This window comes from Heliangelus exortis, chromosome 8 (genome assembly GCF_036169615.1).
Source record: "Heliangelus exortis chromosome 8, bHelExo1.hap1, whole genome shotgun sequence".
Classification (NCBI taxonomy): domain Eukaryota; kingdom Metazoa; phylum Chordata; class Aves; order Apodiformes; family Trochilidae; genus Heliangelus; species Heliangelus exortis.
Genome location: NC_092429.1, coordinates 5855519 through 5862328, shown reverse-complemented (window position 1 = coordinate 5862328; position 6810 = coordinate 5855519). Strand labels below are relative to the sequence as shown.

General features: G+C 38.1%; 1 long non-coding RNA gene across 1 annotated transcript; it reads right to left on the bottom strand.

Annotated features, from left to right (window-relative positions):
* Positions 1 to 4872: 4872 nt before the first annotated feature.
* LOC139798742 (uncharacterized) lies at positions 4873 to 6589 on the bottom strand. Its single transcript, XR_011726950.1, has 2 exons — positions 6472 to 6589; positions 4873 to 5494 (listed from the first exon to the last, which is right to left on the bottom strand). It is a non-coding gene; the product is annotated as an uncharacterized lncRNA (long non-coding RNA).
* Positions 6590 to 6810: the final 221 nt, after the last annotated feature.

The following is a 6810-nucleotide window of genomic DNA, read 5'->3' as shown; positions in this document are numbered from 1 at the left end:
GTTTTCTTAATCTATCATTTCCCCCCTCATTCTGTTTCCTCAGAAGATTCTAATGGATTTTAAAGTTACATTGATGGGAGAATTTTTCAACCAAAAAATTAAGTTAGTAAGTAAAAAAGTGAAATTTTGTAGGGAAGTTATGATTTCAATAGCTTTTTTCATGGGAATAGTAAACACTGAAATTAATTGAAATAAACATCCACAAATGTTTTGCAGATTTTACATCAAAATATGATGGAATATTTACTTTGAAGCAAACTTGAAACAATTTCCAGTAGTGTTCCAGGTTGGAGTATTAATTTCTGAAGTATTGGGCTTCCTTCAGGTAATCAAAAGAGTTCATTGCACATTTTATTTCCCCAGAAGTCTTAGGAGCAACCAACATAGTCTGAACTGTCATAGTTGAGCTTTCAACTCTTTCAAGCTTGGAATTGTGAACATTAATGATGATAATTTCTTTTTATCTTATGAGGGCTCTTTAAGATCAGTGATCAAAAGAGTTTCTAAAATACTTAACAATGCTGTTTATGTGAAGGCAGTAGACAGATTATATCTTCCATTTGCAGATGAAGCCTGAGAGAGAGATTTACCTACCTTATTTGTTTTGTTTCTGGTTATACTTCATCTTTCAAAGACCAGACCCCTGGCTGCTTCTTGGGAGTGGCATCTTTGTGCATGGTAGTGCTTGAAATTTAAGCTTCTTTACAGCTGTCTAGTATTATGCATCAAAAAACCCAAAGTGTTTTCAGTCTAAGCTTCTCTTAAATCACATTACTTGTCTGAAATAATACACCAGTGCCTCCAAAAGGAATAGAGAATGTGGTATATGTTCTTTGTATAGCTGCTTGCATGTAATATTCACTAAATTGGCATTAGCTGCTTCCAGAAAATTAAAACCACATTGGATGCATGAAGAAAATATTTTTATAATGATAGAACATAAACCTGATTTTCCAGCCTCATAACTTTCTTGATTGGGACTGTGAAAGAGCAGAAGGAAAAAAAAGATGTATGAGTTTTGCCATCTGGCTTCCTTTGAGGATGGCAGCCCCGAGATACACATTCTGGAAGTGTATGCTCCATTTTAAACCACCAATAAAAGACTTGCAGAACATGGGGGGAAAAAAAAAAGGAAGGAAAAAAAAAAAAAAAAGAAAGGAGGATTTGAGTTATTTCAACTTCATACAAATTTGAGCCAGTGATTTTGCAATTTTAAAATTTTCAAGTAATAAAAACCATTCTATTCTGTTTTGCTACAGATAAAAATAACTTTGATTTTTGCCTTTTGGGCAATTTCTAAATCTTTGATTCCTCGGGTGATGAGTTTATTTTTTCCTGCAGACACGAGGCTTTTTTTATTAACTGAGACTATCTTAATGTACTAAAATAACAAGAAAAGTGAAACCAGAATGCAAAAAAAAGTTTCCAGTTCTTCCCCTGTGTCCAATGCCTGTTTGTTTTCTGGTACTGTGTTAGGAAAATCCATTTCTTTGCCCTTTTAGCTACTTATTATATGTAATTGAGGGTTTCTAAATGTAACAAAAAAATACCTCCCACACTGGTTTGATTAGGGGATTCAGTATTTTGCCCAGAACAGCTTTCAAACATAATGTTCAGTTGCAACAAGCGTGGCTCCCTGTGCTTAATAACCATAATAAGGCTTAATGTACTTGTTAGGCATAGCCCTAATTTTTGTCCTGGGAACATTTTAAGCTTAAGTTGTTTACGTGACCATAGTAAAAGGCAACTCAGGGCTGTTCTGCTGCCATCAGCTATGCAGAACCTGATAAAGCTCCCAGGATTTGCAGTGAGCATTTTGCATTGTTTTCCAAAGTTGAGGAATTTTTCTAATCGTGTAGGCAAAACAAAAATGGGAGGGAAATTGTGTAGTAGTATGCAACAGGGCACATGGACTGTGGGAAACAGAAAGCATGCTTTGTCTCTGGATATTTATAAATAACCAGCAGAGCAGCACAAGCAGAAGCCTTGGTTGATTCCATGGAGCAGACTGGCTGGGTCCCACTGGTAATTGTGGGACATGTTTTTCTTTGGAGCCAGACTGGCTGCTCACTCCAAAGTGATCTGCCCTTCTCATCCCTATTGTTTTCTAGATGCTTCAATATTAATTAATAACTGGCTGTTCACTGGTAATCTTTAATCTGATTTTGGGTCTGGGTAGAAAATACCAAATGAACAGTCCCACGATATCAATCACATACTTAATGACTTTCCTAATTAATCCTCTTATTTAAGTATAACTCTGAAAGCTTAGGCCTTCAGAATTTCTCAATTATGGAAGAAAGACCAAAGAAAAGTTACAGTTTTACTGAATGAAAATAATGTCTCTTTTAATTGTTTTCCCAACATGACAAATGAGATCCTCAGGACTGTTCCGTTCTTCAAGTTTTGGAAAACATGAGGCAGGAAAAGGTTAAAGATTCAGCTGTTTCCTAGGAGTTTTTATGTTTTCTTCTGTTACTCTGAATTTCACAGGAATTTCACATCCCTCTTAAATTGAGGTAAGGAATGAAAAGTTCTGTCAGATAGATCTAGAAGTGTTTACAGCTATGAAGTCAGAGGAGTAGTAAATCAGTAGCTGAACATCTACTTGCTCTTTTCTTAGGCATTTAAAAGTTCAGAAAGTTAAGAAAAAATATAAATTGACTTAATATTTAAACAGATACTGAACAGTTGGATAAATACCTATTAATATATTGCACTCAAAGCAGAGGATGAGAGACTTCTGCAATAGACAAGTTTTTGGAAAGTCAGTTCCTAGCCATAGGAAGCTATTTCTGGTTCAAAAAAAAATCTCTGCTACACTGAGACTGAAAACATTTGAAGGCTGATCTGAACAACCACCAACACCAGGATCTGTCCAAGTTCCCAACTACCATTTATTTCTGTAGCAACAGGACCCTGGTTTCTAGTGGTCAACAGGATTATTGCACTTTGCTTCCCTTTTCTGTCATTCTGTTACTCCTTAGTGACCATGAAAGTGTGGTTTACAGGTAGAGATAATTTATTTTTATATATATCTGTGTGTGTATACAGCACATTTGTGGAAAATGCTTTTGTATGGGAAGGATCTATTCAGGTATCTCTGAACCCATAAGTCTCTGACCAATATTCTCAAATTTAGATAGTGGGTATGTCATACACTTGCTACATAAAAGCATCTTTTTAGTCTTCTCCATTATTCCTATGCTTTTTCCAATATACATCTGTTAGAAAAACTGCTGAAGATCCTTGCTGTGTAACAGAAGATTCTATTTTGATGGCAACAGTAACACAGCATTAAAAATAACTATTGAAGAGCCTGAAGAGGCTTTCTTTGTATAAAGAAGGGTACATTTTGATGGCAACAGCAACACAAAGTGTTGAAATTGATTAGTGGGAGCAGTGCAGGTACAGAGAGCTGCATATAAGCCCCTTTTTTGCAGCTGATGTTTCAGGATACTCTTGCTGAAGAGGATCTTATGAAACCACAGCTTCCCTTTTCCCCTTGTTAAAAGGAAGCTGTTGGAACAGGGGGGTAGGGACTAGTGTTAAAAGGACCATGTTTTTCTCCCTGCTCCATCAACTGTGCTGAGCATTAGATCAGCTGGGCCAAACAGTGTTTACTGGAGGTTTTGAGAGAAAATGGGTTGTTCAGGCTGTTGTTGGCTGTGAATGGACTTCTGCAGATGGGCATGGGGGTACTGATGGGACAACAACACCCTGAGCTTTCTGAGCCCTCATTCAGGCAAATCTCTGTCAATTCCAAAGGGGAATTTTGCCCCCAGAACTAGAGAGAAGCAGCAAGGCAGAGCAGACATCTGAAAAACAGAGCATGTTGTCAGTGCTCGTGTTTACTGTGATAATCAGGTTTCCACAGATAAAACACTCTGCAATGACATGGTCCTATGCCATTATCTCTGCTTCTAAGTCCTCCTTCTTTCATTCAGTGCATAGCAGATGGAAGCCATTCAGATGTTCATGTAGGGTCAAGAGAGCCCCAGTGTGGCTCTGCAGACAGCTTACAAATACCCACACCCACAGGATTGGACTCCATCTGGGAAAAAAGTGGAAACCAGGCCTCAGGTCAGAACTGTCTCTGCCCAAAGCTGTGACTTATCCCAGGGAGGAAAGTGAGATGATGTTCCTGTTCCTGATGAAGGACTCCTTGGTTCTGCAGGCAAATGTAAGGTAAGTATGTTTCCCTTAACGAGTGCACTGAAAAGTGGAATCAGTATTTTTTCCTAAATGCATCAACCACAGACATTTCAGTAAATTGAGTCTGCTCTTTTTACAACGCTGAATCAAAATGTCAGGCCAACACAACTCAATTATAGCAGAGGAAATAAAGCAACATACTGAATACCAGCAAGTTATTTATGAAATACTTCAAATTGCCAGTGCCATAACTACCTGTGGGAAATAAGAACAGACAAGAGCATAGATTCAACTGTGGAAAAATTGACTCAGAGTAACGTGTTTGCAAAATTTTAAAATTCAGTTTTTTACCCCATCTGAGCTTTGTAGTCTGGTTACACCCTTCAGTCTGTCCTAGTTTTGCTACAGAGATTTTTTAGGTGTGAAGAAGTGAGAGGATAGAAGAATCCATGTGTTTAGTTTTTAAAAAGGTAAAGGAACTTGCTATTTTTCAATGCAATATTTTTTTTTGCATTTTATCATTGTAAAAAAGATCAATCATCCCAAAATCCCTTCTACAGAGGAGACAATATCACAGATGAATAATTTTTCTTTACATTTCAAACAGAGATAAGTACCTTATTCCTTATTTTAATGATGCTGAGAGATAAGGTGCAATGATTTTAATGCCACATTAGGTTGCATCTGAGTACTTCATATGAAATAAAAAGCCAGATATTCCCAGTGAAATAAATAGCTTTATTTATAATGAAGACAAAAAATTCTGACAATTAATGAAGTAGCTCCAAGAAATATATTTTCTATTAATGTAACACACTTTTTAAAAGTAGTAACAGTTTGAGCCACAGCTGGGAAATCAATTACTGAAGTTATTTGCTTTAACAGTTACATGCACAGATCACCTCCAAGTAATGTGATTCTTCCAAAGGACAAGTTATAAGATCCTGTAATTTGTGAATATTTCCTGATTTATTTTCTCCATCTCCATGGGAAGGCATGAGTTGGGAAAGCAAAACTCATGAGGTCTGGTTAAATCTTTTGAAGAACTGGGAAAAAATGGTACCTATGTCCTGCAGAGGCTGATCTCTGCACCTGTACTGAGCCTGAGCACAACCTGGTGGTAAAGCCAGTACAACAATTCTGTGGTATGACTGTGATTTTAAGCCTTTCTCTCTCAGATGTGAGAGGGAGTAGGAGAGGATGGAGCTTCTTGGACTGTAGGGGTCATCTCTTAATTCTTACGTCCCCTTTCCCTGTGACTCTTCATTAATGAGCAGTGGTTCACCACTGGGAAATACCTATTACATGGGAAATGCCTATTACATGAATGTCATCTGCTCTGTGGAGGAAAAACAAACAAAAAAAAAATCATAAAGTTACAGCAAATCTCTGCCAGTCTTACTGGTGAGTAACATGAAGGGATTTCCTTCAAGTTTTGGCAAGTTTTTGGATTAGTAGTTTTGCCTCTGATTCTTCTAAGCAGTGATGAGTGGCAGTTGGAGTGAAGATCTCTCCCACATTGGAGTCACAACTGCCATGTTCCACTTGAAAATAATATTCCTTGCAGGTTATCAACAGGTGATGTTTCCTATTTATCAGCTTGTCAACAGTAGTTGGTATGAGGAGCTGAAGAGTCCTTACTGGTAGGACAAACATTTCCATAAAGTAATTTTCTAAGTTGCTCAGAATACCACAATATCTCAAATAATAGTAATAATAATAAAAAAAAAAGAGGTAAAGTGGTTACACTGATCAGCCACTCTGTAGTGTTAGACAGGGACTGTGAAATAATATTTTAATTCACCAGGTAACTGTTAATTATGAGCCAGCCAAAAATAAAACCATCACAAAACATGATGATTTGTGCATTTGCATGTCTTTTTGGAACAGCATGAGGAAACATAAAATATCCCAGGACAGAGAATAATGAAAGTGCAAAACTTTTTTTCAGTGACATAGTGGAAGTAAATTAAATCTGGAAGTTACACTTGAGGAATCCCAATACCCAGAGAGGGAATTCACTGTCAGATCATTGGGCTGCATCTGAATGGTGCTGAGCATCCATTGCTAATTCCACAAGGTAACATACAGGAAAAAGGAAAGGAATAGAGGAGCAGCAAGCAGGCACAGTAGGGAAGGATGGAGTTGGGAAGGACTCTCTGCAGTCATCAGATAAGAGAAAACCTGTGAAGGCTTTGCTGTATCTGATCATTTACACCAGAAATAAAATCTGTCCAATTGTGAAGGACACTGGGCAATACAGACCCAGCTCCAGCTTCTTCATAACCTGCAAGATTTTCTGTGGTTCTGGCTCACCTGGGACAAAGTTGTGAGGCATTGCACCATGGACACACCCTCTGCTTTCTTCTGCTACCTGAAAAACACATGGAGAAAGAGGACAAGGAGGACCAGGTGAGACAGAAAAGATTCTCCACCCAGGGTTATTGACTCGGGGGGCTGCAGGTTGCTCTCCCCTTACCCCAGTCCCTGTTGTACTCAGCAGCACCTGCATTACAGTCACCCCTGTGACTTGCTTTTAATGACAGATACACAGCAGCATGCCACGCTGTCAAGTGTTCCCCTCCAAATGTTCACCCCTTCTGTGCTTTTTCTGGTGTGTAACGTGGCAACAGAAATGTGAAAGATTTTGGGGAA